At 61.7% G+C, this 20,600-nt stretch overlaps 1 protein-coding gene across 41 annotated transcripts in view; it reads right to left on the bottom strand.

Moving 5' to 3' along the window:
* The window catches only part of EPB41L1 (erythrocyte membrane protein band 4.1 like 1), a 67,919-nt gene that overhangs the window by 29,924 nt on the left and 17,395 nt on the right, over nt 1-20,600 (bottom strand). For 3 of the 41 annotated variants that reach the window (XM_074605616.1, XM_074605629.1, XM_074605631.1), the window contains exon 1: nt 5,220-5,314. The exons of 34 other annotated variants lie outside the window; for them this stretch is intronic. The gene's annotated coding sequence lies outside the window, so the exon portion shown is untranslated. Of the gene's footprint in view, nt 1-5,219; nt 5,416-10,657; nt 10,734-20,600 lie in introns of those variants that run through there. 4 more of the 41 variants (XM_074605615.1, XM_074605636.1, XM_074605647.1 and 1 more) reach the window with 4 other exon arrangements.

The raw sequence follows: 20,600 nt of genomic DNA, 5'->3' as shown, positions 1-20,600 counted from the left end.
TTTTATGACTGGAAGGGTTTATTCTGGGAGGAAAAACCAGGCTGTGAGTCAGGTTAAAGGCTGCACTGACACAGGAAATTGCAAACACGGACAACTCCACATATTGCATCCGGGATGGCTGGTTTTTTCCTCTCTGGGCTTCCCAGCAGCAGCAGCAGCACGCTGGGTTCCCACGGCCGGTGTGGCCGGACCCCCCGGCGGCGGCGGGACAAAACCTGCCTCCGGCTCCAGCTGCCCATCCTGCGCGAGATGCAAAAACAAAGCCGGGGCCAAGAACAGGGGAGGGGAAGGCACTTTCCGGGCCGGGATGCTCAGTAATGTGTTTTTGCAGCCTTTACGCAAATACAGTGCGGGGCTGGCAAGGGTTCCTGGGACAGTCCATGCACACACCGGCCACCGAGCACCCTTTGTGACCGTCACCTACCCGCCCCTCGGGTCATCCTTCTCCCCCTGGTCTGCGCTTGCCCCAAGCCCAGCTGCAGGACCCTGCACTTGCCCTTGTTAAACTTCATGAGGTTCACACGGTCCTACTTCTCCGGCCTGCCAAGGTCCCTCTGGGTGGCATGCCGTCCCCCTGGCCTGTCACCGCACCACCCAGCTCGGTGTCCCCCGCAAACTTGCTGACTTTCTTTTACGCGGAAAACACGTTACACCACAGCTCGTGTCCTCCCTCTGCCTTTCAGGTGTCCTCAGCACAATGGGGAGACGTGAAACCTTACCCAGAAAAACTGCTACAACTGGCTCCCACGGGTGGGAGGGGACAGAGGGGGGCAAGGGAAGGGACAAGAGATGGACGGAGGAGACGGAGCGAGTCAGCCTGCCCGGGAGCAGCCCTCTCCCGGCTGTGCAAGCGCTGTGTGGTCACCGCGGGGGGGACCTGGGTGACACCAAAAGAGCCAGGATTTCACCCCCCTGCCCCAGGGCCACGCTCTCCTGGCCGGAACAGGCAGGACAACCTGCCACCAGCCCCTGAGAAACATCAGCTCAGCTTCTCCTAACAGACCCCAGGGCTCGGCCGAGGGCACGAGAAGATTTCAAAGGTCACCAGTGGTTTATTTTTTCTGCAGAGGAAACAGATCTGCTGTTTTTCCACTGCAGATTCAAGCGGTGGCACGCTTCTAGCTCCGGTCCCTATGTGACCGTTCCCAAGCGCTTCCGTTTGGATCTCAGCGTGCGAATTTTTTAATTGATGTGAAACCTCTAAAAATGACAACCGGCACTTTGGGCCAAAAACGCGCTGAGTTTTTCACTCAAGGTTTCTAAATTTTCTTCCAAACTACTTCTTCCCCTGCACGGGGAAGCACCAATCCCTGAGGAACTGATGAGGGCTCTTTAAGGACGGCAGGCTGGGAATTCGTCCCATCTCTCTCAGCCAGCCCTACTTTCGCATATTAAGCTCCAGTTCAAACCTTGTGATGATGGACAAGGAGCCTGATCCAGGGAGCCTGAAGGAGATGAGAGCACCACGCGGGAGCACCGGGGTGGCGAAGCCCCGGCAAAGGGGTCTGCAAACCCCCAGGGCAAACTCACCACCGGGATAAAAGGGTCCGGGAGATGTCCCGAGGGACACGGGGCCGGCAGGGAAGCCAGCAACACCTAGACGCAGCACGGCTGCAGCCCAGCCCTGCAGATGCGCACGGCCCTGGCACAGGCTGTGCAGGTGAGGGGGGGGCCACGCTTGGCACCACCACACTCCCGAACACAGCCACAACGGCCGCATTCAGGAGCCGGTGGGGTGTTGGTGCCACGTCATAGAATCAGAGTTGGAAGGGACCTTAAAGACCATCCAGTGCCACCCCCTGCCCTGGGCAGGGACACCTCCCACCAGACCAGGCTGCTCCCAGCCCCGTCCAACCTGGCCTTGAACCCCTCCAGGGATGGGGCAGCCACAGCTTCTCTGGGCAACCTGGGCCAGGGGCTCACCACCCTCACAGCAAAGGATTTCTTCCTGATACCTCATCTAAATCTCCCCTCTTTCAGTTTCAAACCGTTCCCCCTCATCCCATGGCTCCCCTCCCTGATCGAGTCCCTCCCCATCTCTCCTGGAGCCCCTTTAGGGACTGGAATCATAGAATCGTAGGGTTGGAAGGGACCTCTGAAGATCATCCGGTCCACCCCCCCTGCCAGAGCAGGGTCACCCAGAGCAGGTGGCACAGGAACGCGTCCAGGCGGGTTTGGAATGTCTCCAGAGACAGACACTCCCCCACCTCTCTGGGCAGCCTGTGCCAGGGCTCTGCCACCCTCAAAGTCAAGAAGTTCCTCTTCATGTTTAGGTGGAACTTCCTATGGTCAAGTTTGTGCCCGTTGCCTCTTGTCCTGTCACCGGGCACCACTGAGAAGAGCCTGGCCCCATCCTCCTGACACCCCCCTTTCAGTATTTATAAGCGTTGATAAGGTCCCCCCTCAGCCGTCTTTTTTCCAGACTGAAGAGACCCAAATCCCTCAGCCTTTCTTCATCAGAGAGGTGTTCCAGTCCCCTATTTCCCCCTAATGGAAGGGGCTCTAAGGTCTCCTCGGAGCCTTCTCTTCTCCAGGCTGAACCCCCCCACCAACTCTCTCAGCCCATCCATGTGGGCAGTGCTGTTTCCTGGGCTCCTCTGCCCGTGGTGGAGCCCAGCAGAGAGGTGGGGAGCACCCGCAGCACTGCCCCTCGCCCCGATGCTGCTTCTCCTGTGGCAGTGGGGCCAGGGGGGCTCAGGCCTTGGCTGGGCACCCAGGGTCAGCCTCTGCCCGGCGGCACCCAGCCCCAGGGCTCGGGCCAGCAGTGGGACGCTGCCACCCTTCACCGCAGCCTGGCCACCTGCACCCAGGGCTGCTGCAGGCCCAGCCATGGGAGAAGGCCACCAAGGCTGGCACGGCCACCAGCACCCCAACCGTTCCCTCTGCCCGGCTCGGGGTGCTCAGCACCCTGGCGACACCTGCAGGACCTCCGTAGGGACCGGAGCAGCGCTCACGGGGAGGCAGCCGGCGCGACCTGTCCCAGCCCCTTCTGCCCCCCCTGTGGGAGCTCGATTTTTTTCCCCGTGGACTTTTCCTACAGCACCCCAGAGCTTCAAAAGATGTTGATTATGGAAGCGTTTCTGTGCCTTACGCAGGACCTACCCCCGATTTAAAGGCAGAAAGCCCACTTTCAGCCAGCGAGAAGCTGGTGGTGCGGAGCGCTTGCCCTCACCCAGCATCTTCCAGACACAAAACTCAGCTCCTGCTGCCCCAGGAGACCCCGATGTGGGGGGCAACGGGTCGAGAAAGAAGGTGGGTCCCAGCATGCTGCCAAAGGGACAATCTGACGGATGTATTTGCCATCACAAAACTTTTACAGCAGGTTTAGACCACAACTGCAGTGAGCTCGATCGAGACTAGTGGAAACGCTCTCCCAAAATCATTTAGTTTGTTTCTAATTATTACCCACAGCAGGAGCAGGACCCCATCCTGCAGGGCAGGCAGCCTATGGGGGCTGTCCCAGCCCTTCCCGGCACCCAGCCTTGCTCACGGATGTCCCCTCGGGAGCGAACCCAGGGCCAGAGCAGCTCCGTGCCGATGCCGGCAGCTGCCCGGGCAGCGGGCACCATCTCCGGCCCCCTCCTCCGTGCTGGGTGCTGGCTGAAGGGTTCCTCCGCACCCACGGTCCCCACTGCCACGTGCCAAGCACAACCCCGGTTTTCAGCAAGGGCTGGCTCGCTTCTGCTGCGGCTGGACCCAAAATGGGCTGGAGGATATTCTCCTCAGGGCAAAGAGCAGGTGAAACGGCTGGAGCCGGTCAGAGCTCCAGGCTACCCAAACAGGCACGTGGGAACGGTGACTGCAAAGAAAGCCTCAGCGGGATCCGAGGGAGACCTGCTTGTCATGCTTATAATCTCCTCCCATCATCTCCCTGCCTGCTCCTCCTTCCCTTGGTGTTTTCCTCTTCCCCCTCCAAGCTGGAGTGTGGCTTCACGGCTTTCCCAGACACTCTGCCCCCGCACTTCCCCAGCGCATCCCAGCTCCAGCTTCCGCAGTGCTCCCCTCCCAGAGCCTTTCCTTCCCTCCCTGCCACCTCCAAACGGAGTTTCGCCCGAGCCTGCTTTCCCCTTGCCCCTGCCCATTCACTCCCTGCTGCTGGGCTGGTTTCTTCGAGGCCGAGCATCCCCCTTTGCTCCTGGGCTCTGCTTTCCCCTCCTCGCTCCCTGCTGAGGACACTGCCCCGTCCACGATGCTTCACTTCTGAAGCATCACAGACATGAACAGGCCCAAGGCTCTGTGCAAAGCCCCGTGCCGAGTGACCAAACACATCTCCCCGGGGTGCACAGAGCTGGGTGACAACCAAGTGCCCTCCTCCCTCGCCACCGCGTTCCGGCAGTTGCCAAGGGTTCCGTGGGGCTGATCCTGGCAGCCAAACCCACCATCGTGCTGCAGGACAGATGGCTGGAGAGAGATGGGGAGCAAGCCGGGCACAGGGAGCAACCCTGCGGGGGTGGCCACGGCTGCGAGACACCAGGCCCGGGGCCGGGGGGGAGGTCCAGGTACTCGCCAGCCCCCAAGGAACAACGGAGGAGCTCCCCAGGGCTGTGGCACCCAGCAGCCCTGCCATGGGGGTTGAGCGGGCCGGGGACGGGCAGGACGGCACAGGCCAGTGCCTTGCAGCCATCCTGGAACCACGAGAGCAGCCCCAGCGGGGAGTCCTGGGAATCCTCCCGGGACACATAAGAAGAGAACAAGGAAAGCGGTGCCCGAAGCCCCGGCAGCACGCAGCACCCCTGAGCCTCCCCTGCCACCCACCCTCTGGCACCGGGGGACAAGCAAATCCCCAAATCCCTCCGCAGCGCAGCGGGCAGCCCAGAGAGCTCCCCGGTGCTGCTCTGCAGCAAGGCCAAAACACCATACGAGCCGCCCCCTGTTTATGGTGAAGGCTGGGGGGGGGGGGGGGGGGGGATGAGGATCAGAAACACAGGGTGTCCCCGGCTCCTGGAGACAGCACATCGCTCCTCCTCACACGGGGCTGGCAGGGGCAGAGATCTGCACTGCCCCAAACCGTTCCCCAGCTGGAAAAGTGCCCTCTCTGTCTTTCCCCCCCACACCCCCCCGCCCCCCTCCCCAGGCTCCAGGACCCGCATCTCCCCCAGGCTCGTGCTCCCTGCTCGGGGCACCCGCTGCTGGCTAAAGCCCAGAGCATCCCTCGGGCAGCCAGCAGTGCCGCAGGGCATCCCGCGTAGTTGTCTCCTCCACGGCGGGGCCAGTCCTACCTTGGTGCCAGGTCCCCATGCCTCCAGCGCAGCTCGTCGCTGCCAGGCTGCCGCCGCGGCCGAGGCAGCGCTTTCTGCAGAGCCGTCTCTTCCCCAACCCCAACACCCCCGCGCAGTGATTGATGCGTACCGCAGCCGCAGCCGAGCTGGGAACTGGGCTGCCTTCCCATCCCACCGCTGGGCTCCCCCCGCCCTCGCCAGCAGCTCTGTGCCCTCACCGCAGCCTCTTGGCTTGGTGGGAGGGTGGCACGTGGGTGCTGGTGCCAGCCCCGTCCGCCCCCCACCCTCTCCTTGCCTGCAAACACTTGACTCATCCCGGGCCAGGCACCGGAGAGCCGGCGCAGGCTGCCGATCTGCCAGGATCCTTCCCCATGCACGCACCGGCAGGGAAGGAGAAGTCGGCTCCTGAGCTGGCTGCTCAGCAAGGAGCTGGACCCGCTCTAGACCTTCATCCCGAGTCAAGCCGGCACTTTCCTGCATCACCCCCCGCCCCCCCATCCCATCTCGTCAGTGGGTCCTAGGGCAGCAAACACCGCGCTGCCTCCAAAGCAGGCACCCAAGCGCCCCACTTGCACCACTCAGCCTGGAGACGTACCAGCAGCGAGAGCTGAACAGAAGCTCTTTCATGGCCTCTGTCCGCAGCGAAGTGCGGAGCGTGACACCCAGCACATCCCTGCCTACAAGGGCACGTGGGTCCTTGTCCCCTCCTTGTCCCCCCCAAGGGACAATACCAAGGAGCAAACATCGGGGCTGGGGCACCACAAAGGTGCCTCGTACCCCCGTAAACGCAACAGCCCGAAGCGCCCATAAAGCAGAGCACCTGCACCACCAGCGGAGGGACGGATCCTGCCTTCGGTGAGCGGTGGGAAACCCCAGAGAAGAGGTGGGGGGCAGCGGCAGAGTGGCTGCAGGATGGCAGCGGGTGCCCAGCACCCCATTCCCGGGCAGGCAGGGCTGGCTGCGGCTGGGCGGGCTGCCGGGGGGAGCAGTGCTCAGGTAGCCCCCACCAGTTTGGACACATAATGGATGAAAACTCCAGAGCGTGCCAAGCCACCAGGAGCCCAACGGCCACGCAGAGCCTGACCACGCTGGATGCAGAGGAACAAAACCCCGCGCTCAGCCCCAACTGCCCACCAGGATGAGTTCCCCAAATGGTACCCGTGGGTTGGGATGCTCATGGGTCACCCCCCCCAAACATGAACATCAGCCCTGGGGGAACCGGCAGGGCAGGGACCTGGCTGCACCCTTGACATTCCCCCTGCCACGAGCCCCCAGCGGAGCCAGGCACCGCTCAGCCAGGCTGGCGCACGCCATGGGAATTCCCCGCACAGGGACTCCTGAGCCGTGGGAGCGGGGCAGCCACGGGGGGGCGGGGGGTCTCTGTCGAGCGAAATGCAGAAGCCTGCGGCAAGGGAGGACCAGTCATCCCCCAGTTCCCAGCAAGCCCCCCCCCCCCCCGCTTCCAAAATCCTCGCCCAGTCCGTTTGCACCCTCACCCGACACCCCAGCCCGGGCAGCGCAGTGCCCACGAGCGTTGCTGGGGATTGCGGTCGTGGAGGTGTGGGGCCAGGGGCCACCAGCTCTCGGCTGCTCTGCACCCCTCCCACGGTGGCCAGGACTGGCGTCACCCATCTCTGAGCGCCCACAGCTGCACAACCTCCTTGTGCGGAGCCGCCACAGGAACAAGGAGGAGGAGACACAGAAAGCGGGGGGAAACGTCAGCCCAGAGCCGTGAGAGGAGACGAAACACAGACAGGAAAAGGAGGGGAAAGGGAGAGACGGCGGCAGACAAAGACCCCGAGACCCGAGCCATGCCTCAGATCGGACCTGACACGTGATGGGAAAGACCTAATTTATCATGTCACGCGCAACCCCCCGGCTCAGCCAAACACCCCGGGCCTGGGGAGCGCTGCCCGAAGCAGGAGGAAGGCAGCAGGAGCTGCCACTGTCCCACGCCTGCTCACCCCTGGGGAGTGAGCGAGCCAGCCTGGGTGCGGGGCAGGCGATGTCCATGGGATGTCCCCCCTCTCTGATCAGCACTGAGCCCCATGAAACATCCCTGTGCCACCTCCAGAAGGCAGCCTAGAGAAAACAAGAGCAGAAAGGATCTTCCCTCCATGCCTGGCAAGAAGCAGTGATGCACCCAGCCGGAGGCGCTCGGGCCCCAGGGGGCCGGGCTGGAAGGGACCTTCTGCGCCCGCTACACCCTAGCGGGGATGGAGGTGCTTCTGGAAATGCTCTTGTCCCTGGCTCCAAAATCTGCCGCTGGTGAGACCCACGGGACGCACTGAACAGCAATGGGTTTCCAAGAGGGTCCTGCTGGTGCCTTGGTCCCTGTGGCATCAGTGCCTGCACTTGCACCCCATCGAGGACCCCACTGCGCTCTGCTGAACCCCTTCACGCTGCCCACGCTAGAGGCCACCACGCTGTGCCTGAGGCCTGAATCACAGGGTGGTTGAGATTGGAGGCACCTCCAGAGTTCACCTTGTCCAGCCCCTTGCTCCATCAGGGCCACCCAGAGCCAGCTGCCCAGCACCGTGTCCAGAAGCCTTTTGAGTATCTCCACGGATGGAGCCTCCGCCACCTCCCTGTGCACCCTGTGCCAGTGCTCCGTCACCCTGACAGCGGAAAAACGTTTCTTGATGTTCAGAGGGACCCTCCGTTTGTGCCCATGGCCTCTGGTCCTGTCCCTAGGCTGAGAAGAGCCTGGCTCCGTCCTCTTGGCAGGAAGCCCTGGCAGCGGCCAAGGATGGCACGTGCTGCTGGGAGCAGGGGGAAGCTGCCCCATGGACAAGCTCCACAGGGTGGCACAGGCCAACTCGCCATGGCACTTTTTTCCCTTTAAAAGGGAGGTGATGGCAGAGTCCCGGCAGCGGCCAAGACCTCCATGTGCGTTTCAGCACAGGGTTGGGGCCAGCAGAAAGACGTCGGCCACGCGGTACCACCCCAGAGAAGAGCCACGGTGCCACCGGGCAACCCACGCCTGGGTCATCCCACGGAGATGTGACCCATGGGCTGGGCCTGATCCTGCACCTCCTCACCCACCAAAACCACCACATCAAGACCCCTCCTGGGGGAGGGAGCAGCTTGGGGACCCGCTCACCCCAGAAGTGTCCCCCCAAAGCACGCACTGAGCCATGCCACTGAGCCAAGCTCCTGCAAAGGCGGTGGTTGCTGGCGAGTCCCTCCTTGCCCCCACCACCCCTGCTGACCCCCTGGCACGGTTCCCTCGTGTCCTGGTGATCCCACCCGGCACAGGAGGCGACCGTTTGCATTCCCCACTGCCACCCGAAGCGCGATTTGGTGACTCGGGCACCGAAGCGGAGCCAGCTCCCTCTGACCACGGTGGGACCCAGCTCAACTCTTAGAAGGGGTCAGGGCAAAGCTGGGCTTAGGTTTCAGTTCAGCGTCACAGTCCTTAGATCCCAGCGGAGAATGCTGTGGGGACAGAGGGGCACCGGTCTTATCCTCCCCCCACCAGCCTGGCAAAGCCGGCTGCCTCTCGGAGGCGTTTGCAAACCCGGAGGAAGACAGGGAGGTCTTCCTGCATGGAGCAGCTCTATCCACAAGCTGGTTCAAGGTTTCCTTCAGTCCCAGAGATCGCCTCTGATGATTTCGAGCATCAAAATGTTTCTGATTGATTTGGTAGGAATTAACCTTGCGGGGGTGGGACACCCAAACCAGGGCTGACAAAGCCAATCCCTGCCCTGGAAATATTGGAAAAATTCCATTTCACCCAAACTCGCATTTAGAAAACTAAGAAGCACCTCACGTAAGGAAGGCTCGCGGAGGACCACCTTTGCTGCGCCTGCCCGCAGGGATGGAGGGGAGCGCTGGGGGGGTGCAGCCAGGGTGGCCACGATGGCTTTCCCTGCTGGGGAAGGGGCCTGTGGGGCTGCAGGGGTCGGGACTCGCCAAGCGCTTCTGCAGCACCAGCCCTTTGCTCCGTGCCAGGGCTGAAAGCACCTTCCTCCCTGGGCTGTGTCCCCCAGGGCTGCCCCACCATGGGGTCTGTCCCCACCCCGGCCCTGAACCCACACACCGGGAGCAGGGGGACACGGCGCCCATCACACCAGGAGGCTCAGGCGGGGAGCGGGGGTGGCCTCCTCCACAGCTAGGAGCTTGCCCGGCTCCTGGCAGGGGAAACTGAGGCACACAGGGCTTGGTCACACAGCCGCCACAGCAATGCTCTCTGCCTGACTCCCACCCCGAGGGGGATGTAGGTGTTTGGGATGGGCCTCACCCTGCAACCACCCCCCTGCACCCAGCTGCTGCCCCCGGAGAGGGACGGGCATAGGACAAAACACAACATAAATCCTCAGGGGGCTTTAAATCCAAGAACCAATCATTACTTGTAATCTCCAGCCACCAGAGGCATCCGCAGGCACCCCGCGGCTGGTCGCCCCGGGTGGGGGACACCGTGCCTGCCCCCTGCTGTCCCCCACAGCCCGAGCAGGAGGGAGGATTCGGGGGGCCAGGGGCTGTGGCGCAGCACGCCTGGGCCATGCCCCACATGGTCTTCTCCCGAGACACCCCACTGGAACCACTTGTCCCTGTCACTGCCTGTTCAGCTCTGTCCTCGTGTTAGCAACAAAAGAGCTCGGCACCTCCCTCGGAGGTTCGCACAGGCTGAAGCAAGCGCTGGAAGGGCTGTTGCAAGAATATTGGTGGGTTTTAACCCAATTCCCGCGCTTCCGGGGTGCCTGGCTCACGCTTTCTGAATACCTTGAAGAACACCAGCACAGGCTTCGCTCTGGTTTCTCCCCATCCCACGCTCTCCCAGCCACGAGGAACGCGTGGCCGGCAGAGGGGACCCACGGCACCCTGGCGGCTGCACAGCCACGCACCACGTCGCCGCCGGTGACAGCAGACTGAAGCAGGATCGGGACCCTAAGAAACCCCAGAGCGTCGCCAATTAAGACTAAACCACAAGAGCACGCGCAGCACGCCCCACCCCGACGCATCCCGGGGTTCAATCTCCTGCTAACGAGCCGGGTCGGGGGGCACCGACCCACTGGAGGAGGCAGGAGCGAAGTGGGGAGCAGCCTGTCCACTGGTGAAGACCCGCATCTCCAACCAGGAGCGGGCAGAGGAGGAGGAACCCTGTCCTACGCACCAAAATATCCCCCCCCCGCCTCCCTCCCCCAGCACCCCCGATGCCCAGGATGCGGCGGCTTCACAGGCTGCCGCAGAGAAGGACACGCACCCTCTGCAGGTGCCCAGGCAGGAGAGAAAAGAGGTTTTTAGTTTTTTCCAAGGCTCTGAGGCCTTGGTGACGTTCAAGCCTTGCAGGCAATTATCAAAGATAAGAGATAAATGTTTTAAAAGCCGGAAGGGACGGAAGAGGGATGACGGAGGGTGGGGAGAAGGAAAAGCAAGTCGGCTCGGAGCCGCCGTGGGGTGGGGGCAGCACATGGGCTTCCATCATCAGCTCTGACCTTCCACACAGAGGGCACCGTGGGACACCGTGGAACACTGCGGGGAACTCGGGCCATGAGGGCAGATCTGGGGCTACTGCGGAGAAAAAAAAAAAAAATAATACATAGAATCATAGAGTGGTTCGGGTTGAAAGGGACCGTAATGATCCCCTAGTTCCAACCCCCCTGCCCTGGGCAGGGACACTTCCCACTAGTCCCGGCTGCTCAAGCGGGGCCAAGGAGAAGGTACCTCGGTCCTGCCCCAGGACTGCACTGCACTGTGGGGTGCGCCCCAGCCCAGACCCCCCCGACTCGCGCTGCCCACACCAGGGTCCTGCCACCTCCCGCCACCCCAGAGCACAGGACACGCCGTGTCCCCCGGGTCCCCCTTGTCGGGAACCCTCCAGGAGCCAAGGGAACCCAAGGAGGAGAGGGGCCCCCACCCATCCCAGAGGAGGCAGGGAGGGGACAGGCCATGTCAGCAAGGCTGGAGGAGCAGGAGCGGGGCTGTCCCACGGCCGCCTTCACCAGCCCCACGTGCTCCCGGACCCCTTCTCCTCTCCCATCAGCTCCCCCCCAGGTCGCACCCCCAGGACCTGGGGCGCCATCTCCCCTCGGCCCTGCCCCAGCTTCGCCGCGGCACAAGGCGAGAAGTGCCCGCACACCAGACAACCAGTTCTCGAGAAGGGATTTACTCCCATTCCCTCCTGCTTAATACTCCTTATCTGTCCCCTGTTTGTCTTTCAGCAGCAACGAGCTCTGCCCGGGCTGCATTCCCTGCCTCTTTTATATTCAGGATGTATGTATAACGTATGTATTACATACACTAACGCAGCGTCATCACCGCGCAGTCAAACGCGCCGCGCACCGTCACTTCAGAAGGTCCGGGTCCCAAAGCCACCGTGACGCCAGCCCCCATCCGTGACCGCAGCGACCGGCGCTGCAGTGCCCGCTCCTACGCCTGAGTCCTAAAATATACGCGCGGCATAGCTGGATTCCAGCTGCTGCGGGGAAAATGGGGAACTCGGAAATTTCCACGCTCTGAAGCATTTCACAGACGCACGGAAGGACCGACAAGGTATCAAAGGAGCTTAAGGAAGTCACAGGGCTGGAGCAGGAGCCAGAAATAGCAACCAGGAGCCTGGGTTACACGTGCTGAGAAGGACCACGGCGCGGGCAGCCAGACGCTTCCCCATCGGCAGCAGAAAACAACCTTCACGTGGTTACCTTGGTGGAGACGGACAGCAAGACGTTCACGGCCTTGAAAAACCTTTCTTACCGGGTTCCACTCCGCTTTGCTAAGAAGAAAATACTTCACTAGTCTCACTCCAATACATATTTGCAAGCAACAGCATTTGTCTCCCCGCAGAGCTGGGGAGAACCCGTCCTTTGGCATCCGACTGTCCGGACACTACGGACACCCAAACTGAGTACAAATGGAAAACCTCTCGATGACTTGCAAAATGCAACCAAAAATATCCACTGCCGTCAGGCTTCGGCTTGCTGCAGGGCACCTGGTCTGCAAAAATCCTTCAGGAGAAGGAAATCACAGGCTGGAAAGCGCCGACCTGGACACGCGTGCGCTGAGGATGCCCCCGACCCAGCTGTGAGCTACAGCATGGAAGTCAGGGCCAAGCCTCCCGAGAGGATTACACCTGTGAGCAGGACCGACAATTTACATCTCGGGTTGAGGGCATCCAAGCCCAGAAGAAGACGTGGAAAGATGCCCAAATAATATTCTGGAAGCATAACTTGAGGACTTGTCCCTTGTCCTCGAGTTGGTTCAGAATAGCTCAACGGATTTACAGTTGGGCCAGATGTGCGGGGAGTAACCCGCCTCCCCCCGGGAAAAGGGAGGTGACCCCCCCCCACACACACACACTTTTAATCTGAATTACAGAAATTCAGAGAAACACCTGCTCGGCAAGGAGCCCCGCAGCGCGGGTTGCCGGGACCAGAGGTGCCTGCCCATGCACGCATGGGGAGACGGCAGGGCATCGCCACCTCCCCGTCGGGTCCCGGGGGGGGGACGTGGCACAGCAGGAGGTCGAGCCAAGCAGGGGACTGTGCTCTCGGGTTGGGCCAACGATGGCTGGATGCAGCCACCGGCTCGTCAAGGTGCCAGGGCGCCAAACGCTGCGCCCCGGGCACTGCCAGGGAAGGGACCAGAAGGTGGAGGTCCCTTTGCAGGCAGAGCGCGTCTCTCTCCAGCTCGGAGCTGGCGTACCTCGCAGCCAGGCTTGGAAAACGCTGATAAGATGAGGGAAAACATCTTCTCTCCCTCCTCCTCTCGCGCTGCCCTCCTTCCAGACAATTAATTTCAGCCCTGCACCAGCCCGTGGCTGTCTTGCAGCGCCGCTGTGAATCATCGGCAGCGAAACGCTGACTCACAGAGGTGAGGCTCCAGAGGCGGCTGACGCAGGAGCCCTGGTCCCCACGGCCCCCCGCGAGCTGGCTCCCGACAGCCCTCCTTCAGGTCCCCACGCCGCCCCTGCGCCCGGGGAGGCGGCGGCAGCCCTCCGCTGCGGCGGGGAGGCGATGCTTCCAGAGGTCATTTCATCCCACTCGGCCCAACGCGGGGAGCAGCTCCATCCCGACAGGCTCAACACGCCTTTCATAGTCTCCTGCAGTGGAAACTCCTCTCCCTGCACCACTGCCTGCGCCAGGGCTTTATCCTCGTCGCATCCGAGGGGTATTCTCCAGCGTCTCACCAAACCTCCTGCCCTGTTGTTTTGGGCTGTGGCTGTCCCCGTCCTGAGGAGCCAGGGCAGAGCTCCTGCCCTTCCGCTGCTCCAAGCTCCGCAGCTCCCTGCTGTCCCCAGGCCACCGTGACCCCTCCGCGGGAGCAGCCCCACAGAGAGCCGGTGCCAGCAGCAGCTCGACCCCGCAGGGAGGAGAAGGCAACACCTGCGGTAGCTCCCTCAGCCCAGGGACAGCAAACCCCTGTGGCCACCGTTCAGCCAGAAGGACCTGGTGGCCACCCTGACGGGACGGTGCCTTTTCAGGTCCATCAGGTTCCAGCCTTGGGCTTTCCCAGCGACGACCTGGAGGCCCTCAGAGAGCAGCAGGTCTACAGAGCCACTGAAGCAAGGCAAAGGTAGCTGCCCAGGGAGGTCCCTGCAGGACCAGGCCCAGGAGGTCCTCTCTGCTCAACCCTCAAAGAGCAGCAAACAGCTGGCAGAGGCACGGGCTGCTGGGCACTGAGCACTGCTGGGTCCAAACCAAAAGCATTGGGCTCCTCCTCCTGCCATCAGGGCCTTGGCCATGCCGTGAGGTCCACGTGCCCCTTGTGCTGCCTGGTAGCCAGATGGACCTGGGTGTTCACCTCCCGTCTCCGCCTGGCTCCTGAAGATCCCTGTTAGCCAGGACAGCAAGGCTTTGCGATCGCAGCACTGAGACTTGCCGTCTGGTGCGTAACCACAGCTTTCTAAGACCCCTCATGCCCACACGCTTGTCTCCAGCCCTTTCTCTGCATTCCCTCCTCATATCCTGCTATTTTCTCTCTGCTCCTCAAATCAGTCACACAGATGGATGTTTTAGCACCCGAGTCTTTTTCCAGACAATCGCAGTCTCTTCTGATGTTCTCCATTTACAGTAAAGCAGTTCCCCCTTCGCCTCACACCAAAGGCATCCTCCAATTCCCGGTGACCCGGCTCCTCCGCCCAGCGAACACCTGAACGTGCACCCAACGGGCAGGACTAAAGCACAAGAGCATGGGCACCGCACCCCGCGAGCGCCCTGCGCGGCAGGACTCGACTACCGCAGAAGCAGCAGGGCACTGGGGTGCTGGGAGAAGCTTCATTGCCCTCCCATCCTCCACCACCACCACCCAGCTCAGCCAGCTGGCCTTCCCTGCCACCACGGGCTGCTTGCAGACATCGTCGCTCCGTCCACCCCCGAGCCTCGCATGCCGCGTCCAGCCATGCCACTGCAGGCACGTGTAGCCTCACGGCCACGTTGCCCATAACTCACCTTTTCCCCCCACCTCCAAGCCTGCTCCCTCCCACCCCCTTGCCAGAAGCGTTTGGAAAGGAGACGTCAGACCAACACCGCAGGATGTTCTCCTGCCCAGCAGGATGGTGGGAGCTCAAGTAGGTCACACTAGGAAGGCGAAGGACAGCGTGAGCGTTCCCTCTTCACCTTGGATGCCTCTCTCGCCAGCCTGCGAGCAGACCTCGCGCCGCCCCCACCAAGCTCCGCTGCCTTGTCCTGCTAACCAGACCAAGGCTGGCCCACCACACACCAGCCCAGCGTCAGCAGAACCAGCCCTGCCACAGCTCCTGCCTTCAGGTAGGGAAGAGCAACGAGGTTTGAACCTGCTGGTGCAGGAGATCGCCACCAACTAACCACAAGAGGCTGCTCCCAGTGAAACTGCAAGGACACGTCAGCTCCTGTCCCTCCAGCAGAGATGACAGGCCTAGCTCACAGCCCGGCTGGCGATGGAGGGCAGGAAGGTCTCATCAAGGCTGTCTGGATCAGTCCCTTCCTGAAGGCAGGCCCCAGCCTGCCTCACCAGCAGGTCTTAAATCAACGTAGGCTTTGATGGCTACTCCAGACACCTTTGTCAGGGGAGGTGGTTGCTTTCCAGCCCCAAGCAAGCCTGGCAAGCTTGGGCTGTTGGGTTGGCGTGCTCTGCAGCCGCTGACCTGACCTGGAGGCTCCCGAGGGATGCTGAGCCAGGGAAAAGGAGCCAGGCTCCAGGCTGAAGCAGCTGCCGAGCACCACGACGAGAAGCAGACGGTGGCTCTTCATCGACAGGGGGCACCACGGCCAGGCTGGAGCTGGCAAGCGATGAATTGGGTCAAGTGGGGAAAAATATGAGAGTAAAGGCAGCAAGGCTGAGATGATCCCACGGCAATACGCTCACGTGAGAGCAGGGGTCCTGCGTAACGCCTCCACAAGCTTTGGGACCCACCACATGGGAGAAGTCCATGGCGTGGAGTTCCCCCACCTCTCTGAACAGGGCTGGCAAAGCTGCTCTCCTGCAGCTAGCTCAGACTTAATTGACACGTGTTGAATCTGTTTGGGGGCAATTATGTATTTACATTATGTCAGCAGTTGCCAAGAGCCCAGACATCTGCTCGCTCATCATGTGCGAGCCAGGCAGCGCGGAGACATCTGACCCCAGAGCAGGATGCTGGGCTTTTGCAAACACAGCTGACGGGCAGAAAAGTGCCTCCCCCGCCACAAACCACCCCGTCCTCCGCGGGCATCGCCTGCGGGAGATGGGCAACGACCCGCTGCCCAGGGTGGCATCGCCCTGCTCCAGGGTTAACGAAGCAGCCTGAACCTATTTCACCAAACTACGCTGCGGGAGCCGGGCTCAGGCTCCCGCGGCGGCTCAGAGGCACGGTGTCATGGGTCAAAAATGAATCATGAGAAAGTTAGGGCAAAAAAAAAGCACAAAGTTAAGAAGCCACCGAGTTCACAGGGAGAGGGCAGGGCTGTCCCCCAAATCAGCGATGGCAACTCGCCCCCTCCCCGGCTCAGCTGCCAGCGCCGAGAGCAGCCGGGGCAGAGTCCGTCCCGAGGGACCAGCTCGCTCCCTCCTTCCAGCTCGCTCCCTCCTTTGGCCCCAGCAAAAACCAGGGAAGAGGAGCGTGACCCCTGCTGTGTCCCTGGGGAGGGGGACGGGGCTGAGGCGCCTCCTCCTCCTCCAAGCCTGCCAGGATGCGAAAGCAGCACGTCCTCCTCCCTGCTGCCCCGCTCCCACCACGCACAGCGGCACACAGTCGTTTTGCAAGACCCGGGCAATTTCGGGCCATTTTACAGAAGGTTTCACTCCTACCCTTTTCAAGTGACACATCCCAGGTGAATAAACCGGTTCAGGAATAAATTGCTGCGACCCCTCGTAGCAGACACCTTGGGAAGCCAAGAAGCCCCTTCCACACAACCTCATTAAGGTGCAAACGAAGATCTCTCAACCGGTGGGTCAGGAGGGCGGTGATTCAGCCCTTGCAAAAACACCCTGCGCTTCTCCAGATGAAAGTGCCACCCAGACACCACCCCCCAGCCAGATGAAGGCGCAGGGGCAGACCGCAACCCCCAGCCACCCCTTGTCCCCCCCGGTTTGCTCTCCCCAAGGCCCACGTGGGATGGCACCGGCAGCATCAGCCGCGGCGTGCCATGTGCCATCGCTGAGCCCAGACACCCCGGCATTGTCTTCTCAGCAGACCATGCCCCACCTGCTCAGCACTCTGGGGATCTCTTTGCTTTCCTCGGCACCCACGGGTCCCTCCAGTCTCACCCATTTTTCCCTCCACAAGCCAAGGGCGATCGATGTGTGGCCAGCAGGTGGGGGGAGGTCATCCTCCCCCTCTGCTCTGCCCTGGGGACGCCGCACCTGGAGTGCTGGGTCCAGTTCTGGGCCACCCGGGTCGAGAGGGACAGGGAACTGCTGGAGAGGGGACAGCAAAGGGCTACCAAGATGCTGAGGGGACTGGAACACCTCTCTGATGAAGAAAGGCTGAGGGATTTGGGTCTCTTCAGTCTGGAAAAAAGACGGCTGAGGGGGGACCTTATCAACACTTATAAATACTGAAAGGGGGGTGTCAGGAGGATGGGGCCAGGCTCTTCTCAGTGGTGCCCAGTGACAGGACAAGAGGCAACGGGCACAAACTTGACCATAGGAAGTTCCACCTAAACATGAGGAGGAACTTCTTGACTTTGAGGGTGGCAGAGCCCCGGCACAGGCTGCCCAGAGAGGTGGGGGAGTCTCCGTCTCTGGAGACATTCCAAACCCGCCTGGACGCGTTCCTGTGCCACCTGCTCTGGGTGACCCTGCTCTGGCAGGGGGTTGGACTAGATGATCTCCAGAGGTCCCTTCCGACCCCTACCAGTCTGTCTGTGATGCCCTTGGCCATGCAGGGCCCTGCCTGCGCCTGCCCAGGGCAACAGCTCTGCAGTCCCGCAGCCTTTGGAGGTGGCAAGGAGCTATTCCAGAGCTTCCCCAGTTTCGGTTTGACCCCCTCACACTTCATCTCCCTCCCCCTGACGAGAGCCGCCCGGGAGCACAAGCAGAAATGCCCACCCGCCACCAACCGGCTGAAAACCATGCCCTGCTCCCAGGCAGCGTCACTGCTGCTGCTCCCCGAGAGCCATCCTCGCTGCCCACCCACCCCAGAGCATCTCCAAAGCGGCTCAGCAGGCAGGCGGCGATGGCCACCTCGCCGCCTCCTCGGGAAGAGCGCCGATGGCAAGGCTGCCCCATGCCGGCGCGTCGCCGGCTCCCAGGGACAGGGGCACGTCTCAGCAGGGAACGGCTCCTCAGACCGGGCGGGCACACCGCCATGCAGCACCTTGGTGACAGTACAGTCACACCAGCCCGCAGGCTTACGGGGACCCCCCTCAGCCCCGAGCACCGGCTCCCACCATCAGCGTGGCCGCTCGGGAGCGAAGGGCGCAGCCAGGACAGGCCCGGGCACCAGGATGCAGTGGGAAACCAGGCAGCCTCTCTGCCAGAAACCATACAGCCGCCAGCATCCCTCCCGCCGGCGTCACCCTCCGCTGCTCCCCACATCCTGCGGCTCCGGGAAAGAGCCCGGGGAGGTGGGAGGTGTGGGAGTTCATTAAGGCTTCTTGCAAAACCAAAGGCTGCCCAGCTTGCCTCCTCCCTCACGTCAGGCGGCCCTGGAAAACCAGGAATGTGCCTCTTCCAGGCAAACGCATACCTTTTTAAAAGGCATGCTTGCGCTGTCAGCAGAGTTCGGAGCACGCTAGGAGCTGGGAGAGAGATTTATGATACGACGGTGCTCCCGGGGCATTCAGCTCTTCCAGTAAAGGTCCAGCAAGAAGCACCGGCTGCAGGCAGGAATATCGCAGGAGAGGGCAGGGGAGACAGCAGGTTGCTTAACATTCGGCACACAACATCCTCCGATGCGACGGCACGTGGTGAACCAGCCCTGTGGATGCACTGAAGGGTTTAAGCCACCACCCAGAGCACCCTCCCCATCGTCCAGCCCCTGAGCAGTCAGCGACACGGCTCCTTCCCACGCTGCAGGATGGCACTTCATCCAAAGACTTTCCAACTACCTTACCAACACCCGGCCTCGGGAAGGTCGTAAAGAAAAGGGACCGACCCAGGGCAGGGTTGCAGTCACCCTGAGGGACAGCCCTGAGGAGGGACACCTGAGCAGCGCAGCACTGACACCTCCCCAAACCCTTCTGCATCACCCAGCTTTCCCGTACCACCCTGACCCCCCGCCTCTCCCGACACAGCCACCACCTAAGGAGGCCCAGGCGCCATTGGCACAACCGTCCCAGAGGGAAAACAGGCTCCCCCAGCGTTTCACAGCCAGCCCACCCTGCACCCACAGCCCCCCCTGCACCCACAGCCCCCGGCTGAATGCGAGCCACAGGGTGCCGAAGCCTTGGGGCTCCCAGCTTTTTGCCCCGTTTCGTGGCAAAACGGCAGAACCAGGCAGGGAAGCAGCACCGAGGCGAAAGCCCCAACCAAAAGGGTCAACAGAGCTTCAAGACAACTTCCTTCCCCAGGGCGAGGGTGTCAGCCATCTCGGGCAGAGGAACCCCAAAGCAGGGTTCAGCCATGCCCAGAGACGCCCTGGGGTGCCCCTGTGGCTGGGGACAGCGTGGGGCGGCCAGCGTGGTGGCAGGACCTCCATGTGCTGCCTGGGGAAGATGCAGGCGATGCCGGAGCAGACAGGCAGCGGTGCTGGGGATGGTACCCAGAAAGCTCCACCTCTGCCGGTTGCTTAGCGACCGGCATCCCGCAGGAGCCACCTCGCCCGCACGTCCCTGCCAGCAGCGCCAGCTCTGCCGCAACGGCTCTGGCAGCGGAGGTGAGACCAGAAACCTTCACCTGGAATCCGCCAGCTTCTCCCTTCCCGCTGAAGCACCGGGGGCCTGGCTGTGCCGGGGACACGCTCTGCTGCGATCTGTCCCTGCGCCCCGTCGGTCCCCACGTCTCAGCCCCCAGCCTTGCCGCAGAGCCAAGGCCTACAGGAAAGGCAGCAAAGCTTTTAGATGAGACAGACATCCCACCCCAAGCCCAGCTGCTGCCTCCAGAAGCTGATAAATGCTAGACAGGGAAAGGAAAAGGACAAACAGAAACCACTTTACGTCATCTGAGCCCATCTCAAGCTGCCAGCCCAGCTGACCTGGAACGAGCATCACACAGCATCACACAACCCGTTCTCCTGAGGACACCGATGCATCTGAGCCCTCACCCTGTGCCCTGGTCAGCATCATCCTTCACAGCTTGGCTCCCTCCTAGCAAGTCCACAAGCTGCAAAGGGCAAATCTTTGCTGAGAGGTGGCTCCATGACCCAACCTGGACACCTTCCTGTGCCACCTGCTCTGGGTGACCCTGCTCTGGCAGGGGGTTGGACTGGGTGATCTCCAGAGGTCCCTTCTGACCCTATGATTCTGTGAATCACAAGCCTCGGCATCGCTGTTGCTTCCCAAGTGATAGAGGCCAACCTACTTGGGAAAATCCCTCCCAACATCTGAAAATTCCTTCGCAGGGCAGAAAATGCCACAAGTTTATAAGGAAGAAAAGCAGCCGATTAGCAAGTGAAACAGAAGGCGCTAGAGGTCAAGGAAGAGAATTGCTCATGCAAATGTCTTTTTGGACACCACCTGCACTTCATGCTGCTGTTCATCTCACTTCTGAGTGAAGACAGATTAGCTGGAAAGAGGAGTGGGAAATCGGTATGTTAACAATGGAAAATTGAGACTGGAAAATAGACCTTCTGGGGCTTCCTGAAACTGTCCCCAGCACCGGTGTCTCTAGCAGAGGTCCGACCTCTCCTGGGTCAGAGCTAGAGAAGCAAACCAAGCTTTTCCTTCGGCTTGGCGCCTGAAAATCCGATTAATCATCAGTGCCGCAAGAAATCGATGTGACCGCAAGCACGTTGCCCCGAAGTCTCCTTAAAAAACCAAAAAGCTGAGGGGCTTCCACGAGCTTTCAGCCCTGCAGTAACAGCCTCCTTGCAGCTTGGCACTG

This window comes from Larus michahellis, chromosome 12 (genome assembly GCF_964199755.1).
Source record: "Larus michahellis chromosome 12, bLarMic1.1, whole genome shotgun sequence".
NCBI lineage: Eukaryota > Metazoa > Chordata > Aves > Charadriiformes > Laridae > Larus > Larus michahellis.
The sequence above is the reverse complement of the archived record's forward strand: the minus strand, read 5'-3'. Positions and strand labels throughout refer to the sequence as shown.